Below are 22,243 nucleotides of genomic sequence, written 5' to 3'. Positions count from 1 at the left end.
TTGTGTTGTTTGTTCCTTACCCTTCGTCCCGTTTTCGCGCTATTTTCAACGCAGTAACAGGCACCAACTGGCCCTTCAAGACACCCTTCCGCAATTTAAAGGAGTAATTAATTGCGCGGATAGTTACAGACAAATAATTAAGTGGAGATATATAATAAAAATTAATTGAAGGATAAGATTGCAAAGCATCAGATGATATCCTATAGAGAGAGGGTGAATGCATTGGGAGATTCTTGCTAATAAACCCTTTCAAGCAATCCCAGAACGCCCGTGGGAGCGTAGGCACTATGGGAAAAGTGTGTACATCGATCGAGCCAGCCGTTCGGTCGCCCGCTGCTCGTTGGCGCCGTGGGAGCACGAGACGAAAAAAAAAAAAAAAAACACGTCGCCGCTTGAATATTCCTACTTCGTAAAACACTTCACATATCCGAACGCATCTGCATGTATCTACGCATGAAATGTGAAAGGAAGAACGCAGTCAGTGTAGGTATTGCCGAGCGTATGTATGTATATCGGACGTAGCACTTAAGCGGCATGTGCGTTATCGCGTGCCGATGCCGTCAAGACGTTCTGTTGTCATCATTATGAGCCGAACACCGAATTAATGTTTAGTGTACAAAAACTTGTAATGTACTAGTGTAAATGTGACGTACTGAATTGCCATATACACACCTTTCCGTTTGAGCATTTGGTGTCATGAACACTTTTGCGCTTGCTCGCTGTGTTTAGTCGCTATAGCCTATTCAAAAGGTAATATCAGAGTTGCAGCTCATCTTGCTCACGACTATACATATCTGCGGTATACATTCACCTGCTAGCCAACACGCGAAAGCACAACCAGCGTTTCTAAAATGCAACAACAGCAGTTAGTATCAACGAAGGGCGATAAAAGCTTACGGTTTGTTACATATATGGTGCGAATGACGCGCACGCGGTCTAATCAATGTATACTTTATTTTAGTAAACGCCTACTATACTCTTTCGAGTACTCTTTAAATATCAGAGCCTCACCTTCAGCTCGTCGACAGTGTCGACGGACGTTGATTCCAAATGGATCTGCGAATTGCATAGACCGCTCCTGAACTTCATCTAGGAAGCCGAGTTGTATTGTTTTATTTAATTTATGCTGCAGGGGCAGGGGACCCGGCCCGACTCGCACGTGACTGACTTCGTGCTATGTTTTTATTAGTCATCTCTAGAACAGACGAAGCCTCATAGCGGTGAAGAGAAAACTGGGCACAGGCAAAAACCAGATGTATGTACTAAGCAGTGTTGCGGAATGGGCGCCTTCATTCCAGTTCCATTCCGGGGAATTAGAACTTGCCGCAATTCCATTCCCTTCAATTCCTCGGAATGAAAAAACTTAGCCCATTCCCACTCCGGGAATGGCCGGGCAGTTCCATTCCCGTAATTCCATTCCTGTAATTCCTCAGCGTATGAAAGGCATCTGATAGTTTTATCGAGTTAAGAATGAACGCCCCATAAAGCTGATGTCATCACATTAATTATGAACTGCAAAAGTACGCAAAGCACGTAACCAAGGTCGAGGGATAGTATAGCTTGGTGACATATCTCGTGCAGTACATACACCCTACCAATTCCAATAGGGGCAGTTCTCCCGCTACCTATAGTATTTGCATGGTCAGCGTGTTTGGACGAATGGTGTTTTAATATTGTTTAAGCTTAAATGTGTTAATGCTAAAATGACGACATAACGCATTTTTATGCTGACAAAAGTAGCGTTGATGAAGACTAAGCAGTTTTGCCACGCGTCTGGAGCGGTCGTGAATATGGGGAAAACTAAGATTTGGTTAATAGGGAACAAAATCCTCTAGATCTGCCGGTATTAGTTGGAACAGTGCACCGCTCGGGCACCTTGTGCCTTTGCATCGAATATGGAACACTGGGCAGCACTGCTCGTCAGCACTCATGCTTGTCAAGCGCGCCTTTCAAGCATGAATGGGGTGAGGAGGACTTTCTGTGTTCGCCTGTGCGCAGGCATGCAATGTCTTCCTTGTCGCAAAGGTTATTTACGTGTGTCAGGTACTAAACTGCTCGTGAGATAAAGATCAGGCTGTGCATAGAGTATTCGCCGCTTTCAGGGGCGTAGCCAGAAATTTTTTTTCGGGGGGGGGGGGGGGTTCAACCATACTTTATGTATGTTCGTGCGTGCGTGCCTATATACGCAAGGAAAACTGAAAAATGTCGGGGGGGGGTGAGTTGAACCCCCCAGACCCCCCCCCCCCTGGCTACGCTCCTGGCCGCTTTCGTGTGGGGGTATCAATGGGAACCAACGCGCAGGGATAATTTGTTTCTCCCTTCAGTAGCTGCTGGGATAATGCATTTGTTTGGACACTGACTTATGCCTCGGTTTCTCTTTTACAAATTGGCAGACCGTTCACACTTTTACACGTCTACCCTTGGCTCTGGCCACGGTTACACCGTGGCTCTGGCTAACTAAAGGTTGACCTAGAGAATACGTTATGGCCTTCGACTTCGAAAAAAACATGTACTCACGCCTACATGACTAATTTGAGCATCATATTACAGTAGTAGCAATTAAGGGTGTCGGAAAATACGTTCCTCCCCAATGCCCTCGCGATGCGAACGCGGGTATGTGCCGAGCCGTAGCAAGAAAAGATGCAAAAAAATTACACCATTTCCCGCTACAGGGGACCATGAGGCGATGCGAAGCCGGAGCACTTGCACGATCGCGTTCCGTTGGCGTTCTTTGGGCATGCTACCGACCTCGCGTCGTGGAACACGAAGAGGAACGCTACGCGCGTCTTGTCTTCCATCTAGCCTGGCCGTTAATTCTCACAGGGCGAGCGGAGAACGCAGCCGGCAGGCGTGCGAGAGGGGGCAACGTAGGAGAGGAGAGAGAGGGGGAGTGGACGTGCATGCGCTGGTGCTCATCGCGGCGTTGCGCAGAAGACAATTTCGGCATGTCTAGCCCGCGTTTCAGAGGAAGAGTGGAAAGGGGGGGTGGAGAGGGGAAGTGGAGAGGGGGATGGGAGAAGGAAATGGGAGAGGGGGAGTGGAGAGAGTATGCGCATGCGCAGTAAGGGTGGTCATGCCGCACACCACCACCACCACCGGATTGAACTCTGGCATAAGATACTTCGCATCTAAAAAAAAAAAGGATAACGTAACGATAATAATGAAATGATCCCACCCCGGAGCAGTGGGAGTGCAGGCTGACCAGCTCTCAGCTCGAGACTTCGGAGCAACACAGTCTATAAGGACAGGATTGTAGTAGGCGCGTTGCTTATAAATGTACCGTGGGCCGCGGCGGCTGCATTTTCGATGGAGGCGAAAATGTTTGAGACCCGTGTACTTAGATTTAGGCGCACGGTAAAGAACCCCAGGTGGTCGAAATTTCCGGAGCCCTGCACTACGGCGTCTCTCATAATCATAACGTGGTTTTGGGACGTTAAACCCCAGATAGTATTATTGTTATATAAATGTACCGTGCTTGTAATAAGCCAAGCCATTTTAAAAATACTGCTTTATTGTTAAATTCAAGGTTCTGACTTACTGATAATTGAAAAGTTTGATAAACAGCGCGTAGACGAAAACTTGCTCTATTTTCGGAAAAAGACGTAATTACATTCACATTCCATTCCGTGCAAAAAGCGCTTAATTCCATTCCCATTCCATTCCGGGATCGCGAAAATGTGGAATGATTCCGGAGTCATTCCAATTCCGGAGTGGGAACTCCGCAACACTGGTACTAAGGGACAAGGAAGGCAAAGTCACTAACAGTATGGATTGGATAGCTTAAGTAGCTGAGGAGTTTTACAAAGATCTGCACAGTAGCCGGGGCAACCAGGACGATAATGTAAGAAGTAATGGTAGACCAGAGGAATCGAACATCCCACCAGTAACGACAGGGGAAATAAAGAAAGCCTTGGAGGGAAAAGAGGCAAAGCCGCTGGTGAGCATCATGTAACATCATATTTGTTGAAAGAGTGGACAGAATGTGTTAGAAAAAGTGGCCACCCTGTATACGAAGTGCCTCTTGACGGTGAGGTACCGGAGCCTTGAAAGAATGCTAACATAATCTTAATCCACAAGAAAGGGGACGTCAAGGACATGAAAAAATGCAGGCCGATCAGCTTACTGTCCGTTGTCCACAAGCGATTTACAAACATAATCGCTAACAGAATTAGAACAACATTAGAATTCAATTAACCAAAGGACCAAGCAGGATTTCCTGCGTACATTAGAAAGTTTGCAAGCTCAGGCATTGAGGACATGTCTTGGCGTACCGCGATGTACGTCAACATTAGGAGTTATTGCGGAAGCACGCATAACTCCCATGGATAGTTATCTTTCATGCGAACCGTTAAGAGTTTATCTCCGACTATTGACGCGGCATGAACGTCATCCTCTGGCAACGATCCACACCCACCGACCGGACAGCACTTTTGCAGAAAACATCTCACGCCATGAGAACATCATTCCCTCAGGCTTCGCTCCCGCAAAAGTTGCAGAGGTACCAGCATGGATTTTAGCAAGACCTACAGTGCGCCTATCCATTCCAGGAGTGGGTAAAAAGTCGCGCATACCCTTATGTGGCCTCAAACAATTAACGTTATCATATATATCTACAGAATATGCCAATTCTGTGCATGTTTTTACTGACGGGTCTGTGTTACCCACTGCGTCAACAGCGGCATTCGTTATACCAAGTTTGAAGACGAGTGAACGCTTCCGTCTGGACCACCGAACAACATCGACGGCGGCAGAGATTGTAGCCATCCGCGAGGTAATTCGTTACATATCGACGCAACCTCCTCACCAATGGACTATATTTTGTGACTAAACCAGCACTCCAAGTGATAGATTCAGCACTTAAACGAGGGCCTTATTCCATACTTGCTCACGAAGTGGCCGAATTACACGATGTCGCCCTGAAAACTGGCCATCGTATCATGTGTCAATGGGTTCCAGGGCACTGCGGTCTGCAGGGCAATGAGCAAGCCGATGCGGAGGCAAAGATGGCCCATGATAAGGCCAGAGTACTAGCTATCCCCTTTTCCCGACCGGATACTAACACCGTAGTGTACACACTCCTGAGTGAGACTACAGCAGCATATTGGTCTTTACCAAGCCATCGTCACCGCCGGCTTCACGAACTTGACCCAAATATGAGTGTTAGAATCCCACCAACCATGAAAAGGTGTATTACAAGCTTGTTTCACCGACTACGACTAGGTGTGGCATTCACTCGCCGTTACCTACACCTTATCGGCCGTGCCGACAGTCCCAATTGCGAGATGTGTGGCACTCCTGAGACTATCGAACACCTCCTGTGCGTCTGCCCACGATACTTCACGCAAGGAAATTCAATGGCGGCCGTCTTGTTGTCATCGAAGCAACAAGTTTCAGAAAAAGTTCTGTTGGGACCACCACCATGTCATCAGCGCGACATTCTGAAAGCGCTGAACATGTTTTTGCGCGATACAGAGCTCGACGAGAGACTGTAAATAGTTTTTGGACATTCAAGGACTTATTTCGTCGCCACTTTTTTCCATCATCATCATCCGCATCTTCTCTCCACTCTCTATACTACCACTCTCCCCTTTCCTACTGCTGAGTAGCAGGCCAGAACATTGATTCAGGCCGACCTCTCAGCTTTTCTCCCATAATAAACCATTTCTCTCTCTCGTACAGGATACTCGACAACCGACCACATTGACACTATCAATCATGTGATAGAGAAATGTGTAGAATATAACCAACCCCTATATATAACCTTCATAGATTACGAGAAGGCATTTTATTCGGTCGAGTATCAGCAGTTACGCAGGAACTACGGAATCGGAGCGTCGACGAACCATATATAAGAATACTGGAATAAATCTTAGATTTAGGTGCACGTCAACGAACCCCAGGTGGTCATTAATTGCGGTGCCCCCCACTACGGCGTCCCTCATAATGATATCGTGGTTTCGGGACGTTAAACATCAACAATTATTATTATTATTATTATTATTATTATTATTATTAACACTTGATACTGGTAGAGTGTTGGTTTATGTAAATTGAATTACCAAAAATGAAAGCTCGAAGCCTTTATATTCAACCTGGTTTAATGTTTTCTCCGCAGTGCATTGGTTTAAACCGCACTCGTCTTAAGCGTCTAGTCGTGTTTTGGATTTCTCAACTCGCTATATGACTGAAAAAAAAAGTACAAAGAGCAGGAGAAGCCTATTCTTGACTTGTACCCCGCGAAAATACACACTGCGGTGTAGCTTTTCGCATGTGACAGCAGCGCCAGAAGACGGCCTAGCGAGCAAAGCAAGCAATCCTGCGACAAGAGCATCCGTAATTCTGAAGTGTCCACATGCACATACACGTGGATACTTGCGAATTATTAATAAGCAGATGACAGAACATGCCCAACATTAATTTAGGCAAAACTCGGTGCGTGACACTCCAACGTTAATGATGAAGCGTGTGTAGGGGGTTGTTTTTCACGTATTATTTCTGTTGTCCCCTAGCGTCCTACTTTAATAATTTAAGTGATTTTACTTGCCATAACCACATTGTCATTACGGGGCAAGTCGCAGCGGGGAATTCTGTTATAGGTTTAAACACCCGGGGTTCTTGAACGTGCACCTAGATCTAAGTGAGCGGATGTTCTTGCATTTCGTCCCCGCTGGAATACGGCCGCCATGACAGGGAATCGAACCCGCGACCTCGCGCTTAGCAGCGCCACACTTTATCTGCCAATAGCTCGCACGGCGAGTATGTACATTATCTCGGCGGCGCTGGAATAAAATTTAACCCCTTTAGCTCACGCTAAGGAGACCACAGTAGCCTATGCTCTGGAGAGACATTCATTAATTAAACTACTTTAACGTTATTAGTCAATTGCATTGTTCGTCCCACCCTCACCCTCAAGCATTTTCCACCTCACCCGTTGTTGCACAGCCTGCGGTATCGGCCCACTCGAGTTTTGGTACCAATGGTATTCGCGCCGCCGAACGCCGGATTTTTAAAATCACGAGCCATTCAACGCTCTCTCCTTAATGAGTGATAGTTACTTAGCAACCTCTGACGGTGCGGTGTGTTTATTGACATTACTGTACAATTGAAACGATGGCAATGAGTATATGGTAGTAGAGGAAACCGAAGAACTTCATGAACTAAGATTTCTGACAAATTAGGTCTGTAGATTAGTAGGTGAACATCGTGTCTTCCAAGCATGAAAATAATAAAAAGTAGTCCGCGCATCTCGGACGGGGCCACACTTCCTGCGAGACGCGAGTCGCGCACTGCAGCACACTGCTTTCAGCGTCATTGATTACACCACGTGGCTTCAGTTAACCTCGCATTCCGAGACGCTCATAGTGGTCACTCTAAAGGCGCCGCGAAGAAAAACAGAAAGAAGGTGGGGCTTGTCACGTAAGCAAAACAGAGTACATTGCCTACGATCGCAAGGGAAGGCAGGGAAAGAACTCCGCTTGCAGGCCATCACCTTGGCAAAGGTAAGGGCAGAGTTAATAATACTATCTAGTGTTTTACGTCCCAAAACCCCGATATGATTATGAGAAACGCCGTAGTGGAGGGCTCCGGAAATTTCGATCATCTGGTGTTCTTTAACGTGCACTGATATCACACAGTACACGGGCCTCTAGCATTTCGCCTCCATCGAAATGAGACGGCCGGGATCGAACCCGCGACCTTCAGACCAGCGGCCGAGCGCCATAATCACCGCTCCACCGCGGCGGACAAGGCCTGCGTTGACAGCATTGTTTATCTTCTGGCGGCACGGTAACAGGACAGTTCAATGCCATCCAAAAAAAAAAAAAAGAAGAGATTTCTGAAAGGTTGCTAAGCTTGCGCCAAACATCGCCTCAGCTTGCCCCAAACGTCGACCGTTGTCTCACGGTAAACAAACACATGACACAGCGAATAAAAATAAAACGGCTTTTCAAGAACCTTCCAGGTGTCCTTGCTCACGTAAATGAAATATTGCAGCTCGTAATCAATACATAAGCGGGTCCTGACGAGGGGTATTTTAGCGAACTTTACCACGTAAATATACAACGCGCTATTCTGTCCCGAATAAAGCTGGCCGCGAGAGCGAGGTTCGAAGCCGCGACCTCCAACATTTCTGCAGACCAGCATAGGCAGTCAAACAACGCGGGTTTCTCGATACGTTATAGGAATCTAATCTGTCTCATTACTCCTTCACCAATATTTAACAGAGAGGAGAACGCGGCCTGTGTAGTGTGTCATGCGTATAATGAAGTCAGTACTTTCCGACGTCTTTAGTTATGTTATTTAGAAACAAAAAAGTGCGCTGTTGAAACTAAAGCTATTTTATTAAAACCATTCTTTTTAAGAAGATCATCCAACACTATTCTGCTTGCAAAGGTATTCTTCCTTTCCTTCTGCTTCTTATTGAGCTTTAAAGAAAAATGTCTGTGGCAGCGAATATAACACGGCCAGGCGTCTTCACGTAATAGTGCGAAATGTCGATTCGATAAATTGACGCCAACAAAAATTAGGGACGTCAAGACTCTCTGCACATTCGGAAACCCGCGATCGTCGTCACTACGTCCCAAGCTTGCATTATTTTCTGGAAGTTAGCTTTTTCACATTTACAAAAACAGCAGCGCTAAAGGACGTTCTTGCTTTCTTTTAAGAAACCCGTTGGAGCCAACAACATCATTGGCCGAAATATTTTGGAGAGGCAGGGGATGAGAGGAAGGGCAGCGCTCTCTTTCGAGAGTTCGTCGCCACCAAGCACAGCCACGCGAGTTGTATACGTGTGCACCCTTTCATTGCAACAGAATTGCTGATTCACAGTCGAGCAGCCCAACCGGCCGCTCGTTGCACGCGTTGCGGTTATCTGTCGGCGACTGAGGTTCGCGCTCGCTGGTTGTAGCGGATGTCGTCATTGTGCTTTTTTTTATGTATTGTCGTGTTCTCAATTCGTGCGGTTACGGCAAGCGTCATCGCTTGCCGTAACCGCATTTTGAACGTTGAAGGTCCGTACGCCACGTGGTGTGAAAAACGGTACACTAGAAGCGATGTCCCGAATTCCTGGGTATGCATAAAGCGCACGTCAGAATATTTTTCGCATCTGCCAAGCTCGGTAATTGACAAAGATTGCTTAATGAACTTTTTAAATAGTAGCTCTAGAGAAGAATTTTCAATACAAAAGTTGTAGCGCTTGTTTAATCTATGCTAACTCCCCTGCTTAATTTTTTTCTGGCCTTTCCTTAAAGAGCTCGAATGTTAAAAAGTACCACGTGACTGCAGCCTAACGTGCGGCGCTTTTAGGGCCCTCAAATGTAAGTTGAACAAATTATCAAAGGCTGCTCCGCGCACGAAGCTCGATGGAGCAGGCTACCGGTGATTGCGATGGACGCTAAATGATGATAAGGGCGTACCGTCTAAAGAAAAAAATCACACCATCTCTCGCTAAAGGGGACCATGAGGCGATTCGAAGCAGCGTTTCGCCATGTCGAGCCCGCGTTTCAGAGGGGGAGTGACGAGGAGTTATGTGGAGAGTGTTTGCGCATGCGCAGTAAGGGTGGTCACACCGCACACCCCCACCACCAGTTTGAACTCCGCCATAAGATGCTTCGCATCTAAAAGTCCACGAAAGAGCGGCCGCCACGTGTGAGTGAATCTTATCTCGGTCCTTCATCGCGCTCTCACCCTCGCCCCTTCCAATGCCTGTTTAACAAAGTGCTTGACTGGGCTGGTTGGTGCTGCATAGTAGACGAAGAACGAAAACAGCGCTAAACACGGGACGAGAAGAGGGCACGGCGCAGTGTTTGTGTCCTCTTCTCGTCCCGTGTTTAGCGCTGTTTTCGTTCTTCGTCTTCCAATGTGTGTCTTCATTGGTGCGAAAAGAAAAGAAAAAATGCCTACGCTATATCAAATGCTGCCTACAGTCTCATGTGGAATTTGCTCCGTGGCTGCCGCTTTTTTGTTGAAAATTTTTTTTTGTTGTTGAAACTGTATGCTCATTTTGTCGCTTAACGTCCATCGCAGTCACCGATAACCTGTTCCATCCATCTGCGTGCGCGAAGCAGCCTTTGATAATTCGTTTAACTTACATTTGATGGCACAAAGCGCCGCGCGTTTGGCGGCAGTCACGTGGTATTTTTTAAAATTTGCGCGCTTTAAAGAAAGGCCGGAAAAAACTTAAGCAGGGGAGTTATCTTAACATAGATTGAAAAATTCGATGTTCATGAGCAAGCGCTACAACGTCTGTATTGAAAACTTTTCTCTATAGTTACTATTTAAAAAGTTCATTAAGTAATCTTCGTTAACTGCCAAGCTTGGCGGATTGGAAAAAATGTTCTGACGTGCTCTATATGGCTCAGAACAATAGTGCGCTAATTGAAGACGCGTAGCACCTATGCTTAATTTTTGTAATACTTGGTGCTTCTTAGCTTAAAAACCCTGTACAGCAAAGCCTTTGAGGCTTGTCGTGCAGCTATTGCTTGGTCTCGCGCACCACGTATTGTATCTGATTGGGTATAATGATTGGGTTTGTTGCTCCCTACGTCACTGTTTCTGAAACTATGGGAGCGATTATGCAGTACTACACGCGATAGCACTTTGACGCGGCTTTGGTCAGCTTTTTTTTTATAAATTTATTATAAATTTGGTTAGAGCAGGCTATCCCGTCATCATGATAGTAGTATTGAAGAAATACACAAAGACAAGAAAATTAGGAAAAATAAATGAATAAGAAAATAAAAAAATCAGAGGCACTTTGTACATATACAATATGTGGTGTATAAAGCATCAGCAGATACTACGGGCGAAGTCCAGTACATATAGCTGATAGAGTCCGTTGAAAGCAATCGTATGTTCAATGAATTAGTCAACCGGTCTTTTCGTTAATCACTTCCCTTGATTTTTATTTTTGTGAAAAACGTACAAATGTCCTGTGCAAGTGACAGGTGCGGGAAAAGGTCAGGCAGGCCGTGGATGCGATTTTACCAAGCTTTCTGAATAGGTTCTAGCATCGCGCGGCTTTCTTCGCGATAACATACCTATACCACATTTTGAGCCCATTTCGCTAATGCAGACTATTTTTTTAATAATCGTTAGGAAGAAAAAAAAAAAGGATGCATCCTAAGTGCATCAGAAGCCCGCAAAACGGAATCGCAGTCGGCAGCACAATAAGGGTGGATTACTCCTGGTGCTCGCTATCAGAGGGTATATGTCGTCGTGACCGAAAACCGTGACTGCCTGCATGAAATGCCCCCCCCCCCCCTCCCCCGCCTTTTTTTGTTGACGATTAGCTTGAGCAATCTGCCTTCTGCCACCATGTCTGCGCAATAGGTCGTACAAAGTTTTCGCTCAACGCGCGGCGCGCATCCGGCACCCCGCTACGTTGGCCACAGAGCTCTCAACTTCGCTGCAGCCGTGAGCTACAAAATGGTTATCGCTAATCGCACTTATGCAATTAAAAAAAAGAACACAAGAAAGCGGCTGCATCGCGTTAATGAATGTACCGCTTTAGCGGAATGGGTTCAATTGGTTTCAGAGGTGAGCGAGCTATAAAACTGCAGAGATGCAAGCTGAATAACGACCCGCCGCGGTAGCTTAGCGCGTAAGCTGTCGCGCTGCTAAGCCCGAGGTCGCGGGCTTTGTTTCCGGGCGATGGCGGCCAGATTTCGATAGGCCGAAATGCGAAGAACACCCGTGTTCTCAGAACTGGATGTAATTTAATAGTAATAATATCTGGGGTTTTACGTCCCAAAAACATGATACGATTATGAGAGACACCGTAGTGGAGGGCTCCGGAAGTTTGGACCATCTGGTGTTCCTTAACGTGCAGCGACATCGCACAGTACAAGGGCTTCTACCACTTTGCCTCCATCGAAATGCGACCGACGCGGCCGGGATCGAACCCGCGACCTTCGGGTCAGCAGCCGAGCACCATAACAACTGCTCCACCGCAGCGGACTTGCAATTTAAGTAAATCCCAGTGGGTCTACATTAACCCGGAGTCCCCACTACGGCGTTCTTCAATCATATCCTGGTTTGCACATGCTTTCTTAGGAGTTATATCATGCAAGCGAAAGATGCCTCGAGAGCATCAGGGAATTAAGATGCCTAAAATTGTGTTGCAGCACGTCACGTACTAGGCCTGCCCAATATTTCACAAATTCTTACTTAGAAAATGCAATTTGTACGTGAACTTGTACGGTGTGTATGGTGGTGGAAAACAACAACAAAAAAAGCGACACCCGGGTTTGTTTGAACACCAGGTTTTGACCGCAGTCACACCGAAGTGCTGTCTTCTAAATTTCGGTGTATACCTGTGGCCGCCCATGCAGAAAAACGTTGCAGGGTCCTATGGAAACACATCTAGAACATCTTGTACCCGCACGGACAAAATTTACTGGTAAGGAGGCAATATTACGCAGTCATGTATTTTCTGCACCACTGACCACCCAAAAATGACCTTGACTTCGTCTATAATTCAGCTAACGTGCGCATGTTAATCTATACGATGTAACGTCACTTATTGGCTCCTGCATTGCTGAACGGGCGCATTTAGAGGGCGAACTGCTACGTCTGACAAGTATAGCATACCACAAAAAGCAAAAATTGTTGTGCGTGAGGTTGTTGTGTAAGCGCGCCATTCAAAAACAAAAGAAGTGGAAGTTATCGATCACACACATCCTGTGTACCACTGATCAGCTTTCTACATGCGGTCTTGCACGGTTGTCTCCTTTTTCAGAAAGTATGGGAAACATGTACATCATTTCGAAGCGCATCGCCGGCAACGTCGACGGCACTCAACCTGCAGTTAGATTGTTTCAATGTTTGCCAACGGTGCGGCTACATTTATCGGCAGTAGTAACAGATATGTAGCACCATATAAAGGAAACCACGCCAGTACAAAAGCCACGGCGCTGATTTCTAAGCTGTGGAACTCGCAGAATCCGCGAAAACAGGAAGAGTGCAAACACGCGACTACCTTCGACCAAAACTGAAGTGAACGCAACACGGTATCGCGCTCAAGTTGCCTTACTCGGTAGGCTTTAAACGCATCTCTTGTAGCCGTTGGCGCAAATGTCACGGTATCGCACTCAAGTTAGCTTACTCGGTAGGCTTTGTGATGTATAGGACGGTAACATGCTAGGTGTCGACGGAAGCCGGTCTAGCCGGAAGAAGCGTCCCAAATTATTCGCAGGAGCAAATAAATTAAAGAATAACAGGACTACTGCGTATTATTAAAGCACTGCTCTCATCATCAGATTTCTTTCTGTGCGAGAGTTACTATCTGCCGCTTTTTTGTTGGCCCGTTCTCCGTTACTATACTGAAGCGCGTTCCTCATATTCATATTGTGGTTCTGGCACGTGAAACCCGACGAATTGTTATTACTCTTGAAGGCTTTTTGTGCTAATGTCAAATTTCAGTATTACCACTTTACTCTGAACAAATGAAATTTCGTTGCCACCTGCAGCGAAACACGAATGCTCCAACGAAAATATTACAACGCATAACTCACCTTCACTTAGAGCGCTGTTGGTAGAACCATGAGGCCTGGCTCCTGGTACGAAGACACCAAGCCATGCCGATACGCAAATGCTCGATCAGTGAATCGGTCGTCCACGTAGTACATCTGCAGGAAGACGCGAAGTGCCCATCGCGGGAAGAAGCCGTACGAATAGTTGCCAACACAGAGTTAAACCGCTGTTACTTGTAGACCATGCGGCTTTGCCTTTTATACCAATGTCGTTCCCACACGCATGCGCAAACTGCTTCAAGAATGGAACATTCGTCATGCTTTTTTTTTTGGGCTGCTGTACGCAAAGTCTGGTCTGACATGAACGCTATCAGAATCCAGTCGTAATTTATTTTTTTTATTTAAATTTTCGTTTTTATTTGTCCAGCAAGTGTCACGATTTGTTTGGGCTAATCAGCTGCCGATGCTGCCTGTACGCGGGACTGAAGAACAACGCACGCGCTTTTACGTGACCGTAGTATAACTACGTGCAGTTTGCATGTCTTAAAGGAGGGGTGACAGAAAATTTGTGAACCTCTTTTTTTTTTCTCCCAATCAGTGGCGACAGTCTCCTTAATAACGGCAACGAAACTCATTTGCCCCAGCGCGGGACGAATGTTTATTTATGTGCTCGTATGCTAGGACCTGAGGCAGTTTCGATTTCGAAGAGCGCTCCAGGGTCCCGTGACGTAGTCGGCCTACTCGTTAAAGAAGTACTGATAGTAACACACGTGGGCACGTTGATTACGTGGCCGACATTATGCTGAGTGCTGACGTTCACCAGATTGTAAATCAACCAACTCGCGTTCAAAATAATTCTTCTTCACTACTAGATCTTATCTTATTAGCCGTTCAATTGAAAATTACAATACATCCGTTGAAGAAGGTATCTCTGACCACCATATGGTGTGTCTTACGTGTTCTCTCGAGGTACAAAAAACAATTAGCACTCCAGTTTGATTAAAGACTTCTCTCGGGCTTGCGATGAAAGTATTATGGATTATCTACTTCATAACGTGGACAATTTTCAAGGACATGATGTTGAGGTACTCTGGAACTCATTTAAGACCTTATGCACGTACTGCCTTGAAAATTTCGTTCCGGACAGAATTAAAAAAACGCGGAAAAATATTCCTTGGATAACAAGGGATATATTGCACCTCAAACGAAAATTTAAAAGACTAAAACGGGCTAAATCAACAACAATACAGTGAAAATGGCACTAGCGAGGTTGAATGAGGCAGTCTATAATGCAAAGCAACATTACTTCAGTTATACATTGCCTAATTTCATCAAAACTCCCCCGAGAAGTTTTGGCGATACCTTTCCACACAGAAAAAGGCAGTTGATCGAATTATGTGCGATGGCGTGACTATCGATGATAAACGCAGTATAGCTGAAAGGTCCAATGAATACTTCCACAGTGTTTTTTCTAATCAAACTGAACCGTTACGTCAGAGCCGTAATAGCCTGCATGAAAATTCCACCCTAATTTCAGAAGCTGGTGTTGTCTCTATGTTGCTGAATTTAAAGACAAAATCGTCGCCTGGACCTGATAATATACCAAACCCCTTTCTTCGTCGTTATGCTGAAGTGCTTTCGAAATATCTTCTTGTTATTTTCCGCGCTTCCTTGTCATCAGCTGGCATTCCTGTTGATTGGAAAACAGCACGAATCGTTCCCGTCTTAAAGAAAGGAGACAGCATGCTATTAACAAACTATCGACCGATCTCATTGACGTCATCATGTTGCAAAATGCTGGAGCACGTCATCGCGAATTACATAAACAAGTTTCTAGCTGACAATAGTAAATTAACTCCGTTTCAACATGGTTTTAGAAAGGGGCTCTCTACAGTCACCCAGTTGACAACAGTCGTACATCGCTTAGCCTCGGTTCTAGACAATCAGGTCAGGTCGATGTTATTTTCCTGGACTTTAAGAAGGCTTTTGACCTTGTATGTCATTCTAAACTAATCAAAGCTTCAGGCACTAGGCTTACCAGGTTTTATTATTTCTTGGGTTGCAGCATACTTAAGCGACAGAGTGCAATTTGTGTGTATTGATGGCCATTGCTCAAGGTAGGGTGCCTTGATGCGCGTTTTGTCCGCTTTAGGGTGAGGACATCTGCAGCGTCTACTGCGCCGCGGCTGCCATATTTGAGCCCACGGCGTCTTACTGGTGTTTTACCACTCTACGGAGGCTGTGCTGTGTGATGCGAGACGCGGGGCAAAAAATGGCGTCGCGGCGGCATCAGCCCCTTCAAAGAATGGCAGCACCCTAAGGGGGGCGCGCACATCGAGGCACACTAGCTCAAGGCAGCTACCAGTGACTTCTGGTGTGCCACAAGGAAGTGTCCTTGGGCCATTGTTGTTTTCTATGTACATAAATGATATCGTTGATGTAATTAGTGAGCCGGTTTGTATCAGACTTTTTGCTGATGATTGCGTGCTGTTTAATGAGGTGAAGTGTTCTGAGGATCAAGTACTCCTTAATTATAATTTACAGAAAATTCATAAATGGTGCGAACAACGGGACATGGTTCTCAATGCCCAGAAAACTGTTTTCATGAAAATAACCAGAAAGAGCCATTGTCTTTCTTTTCCGTACTCGCTTGCATCAATTCCGCTTGTTGAAGTTACAAACTACAAATATCTCGGTGTCACTATAACATTGCGGCTAACAGCGCGAAACACGTATGCACGAAGGAACTAGAAGTGGACACAACACAGCGCTGACTTTCAACTGAATTTTTATTGAAAAACACGAAAACATATATACATGAAAAAGAGACCAACACGTGACAAACCAAGCCGTGGCAATCTAAAATCAATTGACTCAGAAATGCGCGCTACGCATCTAATCAAAGCAAAGGGGACGTCTACAAGGTAAAAAAGGCATAACCAAAAGTGCGTTGATGTGTTTGGAACCAACCAAAAGTGCGTTGATGAGTGCGTTGATGTGTTTGGAAAACCGCCGAGGGATTCAAAGTGCTCAAGAAGTTTAGGACCTTTAATTGAGTTCTGTGCCAGTAGTAGTCTGCGCGTTCTTGAATCTGACAAAGAAGGGCATTTTGTAATTTTACCGGAACACATGTTTATAGAAAATGCAACCACAGCAATCGACAAGAATTTTCGCGAAGTTTCTGCTGATCCGGAAAAGATTAAATCTCGCGCTGTTGCTCTGTTGAATAAGGTTGGTCTAACAAAGGTCGGAAACGGTGTCAGGCGGGAAAAGGGGCTTCTTCTGCAAGCGTTCTTTACTGTAAAGACACATAAGCAAGAGTTTCCTTTCAGACCCTCTTTCAGACACTATAGTGTCTGAAAGAGGGTCTTGGTTAAAGGTCATTTCGGAGTACCTGCAAGCACACCTGTCACAGCTTAAGCTGGAAGACCCTTTCGTTGTCTCCAGCTCTAAGAGCGTTGTGCAATTTTTAGAGAAAGACAATCCCGGGACTTGCCAAGCGTTTAGCATAGATATAGAAGATCTTTATTATTCCTTGCCGCACGCACAGCTATTAAAGTTTGTCAAAGACTGCATCGAGGGGCAAACGGATGAGTTAGGCTTCCTCGAAAAATGTAAAATTCCGGCTTCTAGCTTCCTAGAGCTTTTGGATTTTTACTTGAAATCCACGTTTGTTGCGTGGCAAGGAAAGACCGTTATCCAAAGAGCAGGAGTTTGCATAGGCTCCTGCGTAGCCCCCGTTTTGAGTAACATATTCCTGAGTTTCGTCGACCATAAAATTAAGAGTAACCTGGGTGGACTAGCTACGCACATTTTCCGCTACGTAGATGATTATTTGGTTTTCGTCAGCAGGCATAACATGCAGCGGTCTATTGTAGACGTTCTGAAGGTATTTAAGGAACAGGGGCAAGGTCTCAAATTTACTTTTGAAGTTCCAGAGAAGGAGGAGCTCCAGTTTCTAGACCTGAGGCTCTACTTTAAAGTAGATCATGTTTGTTGGTCCTATCAACCGAGGTCAATGAAGTCTCTTCTTGATTTCAGGTCAGGGCACTCAAAATTAATCAAACAAGGTATTGCGACTTCCGCTATAAGGTCTGCCCTCAACAAGTGTTGTCCCCATCGTATACCTGACAGCGTTCTTAATCAGGTACAAAGGCTGCGCGAGGCCGGCTATCCTAAGTCAGTCATTTCTATGACATGTGATAAACTGCTTCGTGAAATCAAGGGACAGCCTTCACGAAAGAGCGATAAAGAAGATTTTAGCCGTTTTGTCTGTATCCCATATGTCCATTCTTTTTCACACAGGTTAAAGAAAGTTGCATCTAAATTCAGAATAAATGTCGGGTTTTCGAGCAAGTCGAAGCTCAAAGGAGTTTGCCAGGCAGTAAGTAGGCGCTTGGACAACAAAGAAAATAGAAGCAATCTGCAATGCTCTACGAAACACGGTATGAAGTTCGTTCCGTGCATTCAAAACGTGGTGTACTCAATTCCCTTTACATGCGATCGTCAGTACATAGGACAGACCGGGCGTTGTTTAAATATTAGGCTGAGGGAACACCACAGTTCTTTGAAAGGCTTTGCGCATTCACATTTGTCCATGCACTGTCGTGATTGTGGGTGCCGCCCCCTTTTTGACGAAACAAACGTGCTCTTCAAGCACCCCGAAAAACTGTCAAGGGAAATTATGGAGGCGTTTTTTATACGCAAGAACGGGTGTCAGTGTGTCAGCCAGCCATCTATTGCCTTACTAGATAACGAAGCTAACATGTTAGATTGTGGATAATTATTGATACCCCGTGCATCTTTTGGTTATGCCTTTTTTACCTTGTAGACGTCCCCTTTGCTTTGATTAGATGCGTAGCGCGCATTTCTGAGTCAATTGATTTTAGATTGCCACGGCTTGGTTTGTCACGTGTTGGTCTCTTTTTCATGTATATATGTTTTCGTGTTTTTCAATAAAAATTCAGTTGAAAGTCAGCGCTGTGTTGGCTGTGTTGTGTCCACTTCTAGTTCCTTCGTGCATACGTGTTTCGCGCTGTTAGCCGCAATGAATGTACACCAACTCGCCCAGTTTTCCATCCTACTTAAAGTCACTATAACAAACACGCTAAAATGGAATTCACACATATCAAACATATGTGCGTCCTCCTTCAGAAAACTCTGCTTACTCAGACATAAATTAAAACAAGCACCAGCTGAGGCAAAACAGTTAGCATACTTATCACTTATTCAACCGAAGCTTGAATACGCCGCTATTGTTTGGGACCCACATACTAAACAAAACATCGATGCTCTCGAAAGGATTCAACGAAAAGCTATACGGTTTATTTATTCAAAGTATCGGAAAACTGACTCTCCAACACTTTTAATGTGTGAACATGGTATCCAAACATTGCAGCTACGGCGTAAGATACAGAGACTGAAGTTTCTTTTTCAGCTAAAAAACAGAAAAATAGCTTTAAATCCAGATGAATACATATCACCCTCTTAACCCGAGAAACGAGGCATCGTCATGCCGAGTGTCTTACGCCCTACAGCACCAGAACCAACGCGTTTAAATTTTCATTTTTCCCGATCGTATGATAAAACGAGTGGAATGCCCTTCCATTGACATGGTTACATAGTGCGGAACTAATAGAGCAAATGAATAAATAGACGTATGTCGTTTTGTTTTGATGTAACCATACCTGCTGTATTTACTGTATGTCACCTTACCTACTATATTTTATGATTACTGTATGTGTGTATATACATTCTACCTTTGTTGTGTGTATTGCAATGCATGGCGATTTGCTTTGCCTTTTTGTTATTGTTGCACGGATCTAACTGTTTACAATGTATAATGTTCAGTTGAATGTAATATTGTAACCACTCCTGCTTGGGCCGCTCAATGGACCTGCAGTATCCTATAAATAAAATAAATAAAATAAATAAAATAAATAAATAAAGCATTAATTTTAAACATTTTCGGATTGTTGCTCCAAACAAAGATTCGGCAGATCCCATTCTTTCTGGGAATCTGTTTCATGCGAAGCAGTCAGCGAGTACTTCTATGCTGCATTTTATGGCTTTTAGCCAAGCGTTACGAGGTTGATCAAGGTGATTTTGTAAGTGTAGTAGCTGTGTGCACATGTTGGGCTTACCAGGCACGTCCACAACATTGGCATTTAAAGTGTAACTTATGGTTTGACGTAACGTCAGCCCTCACGTAAGAGTACATACGTCAGTATTATCCAAACTAAATGCACTTTACGGTGCAATAATGGGAATATCATACGTAACTTTCGTTAATGTATTCTTCCGTGCTCGAGCAATGCTTCATTATAGCTTGCTGAACCATGGAAATACAAATGTTATAAAAGCGAAGCCAACACTGGAACCAGAGACGTTAACCTGACATGACGCCTGTATCGTAGGAGTACATGTTTATTGCATTGTTACACAATTATATACCCAGCACCACAACCACAATTGATGTTGCACCGAAATTACGCCTGCATTGGGTGTTTTTCCGAAGCAGTTTCTAGACCTGGCGTGGCTCTGTGGTAGAATACCTGACTGCCACGCAGAATCCTTGGGTTCGATTCCTGCTGAGATCCTAGATTTGATTCTTTCCATTCGAGGTCAACGCTGCCGATGTCGGTTTTTCTTAATGCTCTGGCATTTAAATTACCAATGTGTGTTCTCGCCGTTGCTAGGCAGATATAAACTGTCGGTCACCTGTGGCGCATACCCCGTGCACCGCGGCCCGTGGTAAACGGGTGTGTGCCACACGTGTCTGGAGGAAAGGGTTTGACGACGTACGCGACAGGATTTTCATATTATTCATGTCATGACCCGACAGTCATATTCGTCAAATCCTCTTGTCTTCCCATGCCAATTTTGGTCTACACCAAGAAAGGAGGCGATCATGAGAGCACCCAGACGTAGGCGGCTAGATAGATAGATAGATAGATAGATAGATACGTAGATAGAAACGCTCAAAGTGCCAAAGGTTCGCTAAGAAATACAGCAAATAAGAGAATTACTAAGCAGTAATCAGAATAAAAGTGACCTATCAGTTGTGACCATGACTCAGCCGGAGTGACATTCAAATTCGTGTAAAATGAGCGAATTGGTTAAGCATCATGTCATGGTTCTTGCGTAGGTGGCGGTTCAAAATTCCGTGATCGAGCGTTTGATTCTTTGACGCAGACGGGAAGGGAGCAGTGTTCATATATATATATATATATATATATATATATATATATATATATATATATATATATATATATATATATATATATATATATATATATATTGTGAGACGACGTCAGGTACGACGGAACGATTGTTGCATTTACAGCAAAGGCGCGCGAACCAAAAACCGAACACCGGCGATCCAACACGATGATTTGTATGCACAAGTGAAGATGATGACCGACACAGTCAGCGCTCATACTATTTTACCCCTTCACGAAAGCGGTCAGCAAGACGTCCATTTAGTAAGGGTAGGAACGCCGGATATAGGGCTTCAGGCGAGACACATGGGTGATCTCGGCACCGCGACGGCGACGGTCCGAAGCCGAACTAACAGGAGCGACGCGATAATACACCGCAGACGTTCGTTCAAGCACGGTGTAAGGGCCCAGGTATCTGTGAACGAATTTTTCACAGAGCCCCGGTGTGCGAACAGGGGTCCAGAGGAGCACTTCGTCGCCTGGGTGGAAAGACACAACTCTACGTGTCTCATCACAACGAACTTTCCTCTTGGCCTGAATGGCAGCGTCCCTTCCAGAAGAGTTCGCTGCCCGCGTCGCCCGCTGCCGTGAAAGTGAAGGTGATGACCGACACAGTCAGCGCTCACAATATATATATATATATATATATATATATATATATATATATATATATATATATATATATATATATATATATATATATATATATATATATATATATATATCAAGGAGTGCGCAAAAGAGCTACCGAAAAATTCGAGAACGAACAATACTTGTGCGGTAGTGTGTACCGAACGCTGCTCCCTTCAATATATATATATATATATATATATATAACGCCATAAATGTATAGATTTCCTCCAAAGTGGAAACTGGGACTCTGTAACTGTAAGTATTTTTTCGAGGAGTTATATACTACTGCCTGTAGTGAGCCCGCAAAGAAAAAAAAAACGATGTGTCGAATAACCTTACCCCAAAGAAACACAAACGGAGGAGCAGTGATAATAAAAATATTTTTTGCTGTATCTGCATATTTAACCGTGTTGCGCGCTCGGCTGTTTCGAGTCCTTAGAAGAACTCAAAATTAGCAACCAGTGTTCAGAACCTGCGCGAGAGCATGTTCATCGACACGAATAATTAAAAGGGTAACCTACTCATCAAACCAAAACTCGCCGATGATGGGCTGGGTAGTGCTTGAGATAGACATTCCTAAGCCATGACAGGCAATTCACCGCTATTCTTAAAGCGGGATGTATACAACAATTGCGCTTGGGTCGGCAAAAAAATTGGAGCTCACTCAGACTCACTGAAGAAATACATTTTGCTCCGAAGGCTCACTCGGGCTCAGACTCACCAATTTTCGTCAATCGGACTCACTCAGACTCACTAAATGTTTTCTCAACCGGACTAACTCGGATTCAAACTCACCAACATATTACTCACCCGGACTCACTCAGACTCAGACTCACGGCTTGACCTGTATCTGAGTGAATCTGAGTGAGTCGATTCATGAGTCTGTTAGCGTTAAATTAGCTTTTTCGGTCATGGTGCCGA

At 44.9% G+C, this 22,243-nt stretch overlaps 1 long non-coding RNA gene across 1 annotated transcript in view; it reads right to left on the bottom strand.

Moving 5' to 3' along the window:
• The window catches only part of LOC125756894 (uncharacterized), a 48,071-nt gene that overhangs the window by 8,826 nt on the left and 17,002 nt on the right, over window positions 1–22,243 (bottom strand). Inside the window, exon 2 of the long non-coding RNA XR_007414851.1 lies at window positions 13,512–13,625. This is a non-coding gene — a long non-coding RNA (uncharacterized LOC125756894). The remainder of the gene's footprint in view (window positions 1–13,511; window positions 13,626–22,243) is intronic.

This window comes from Rhipicephalus sanguineus, chromosome 1, assembly GCF_013339695.2.
Source record: "Rhipicephalus sanguineus isolate Rsan-2018 chromosome 1, BIME_Rsan_1.4, whole genome shotgun sequence".
NCBI lineage: Eukaryota > Metazoa > Arthropoda > Arachnida > Ixodida > Ixodidae > Rhipicephalus > Rhipicephalus sanguineus.
Note: the sequence above shows the minus strand (reverse complement) of the source record. Positions and strands in the feature narration are given on the sequence as shown.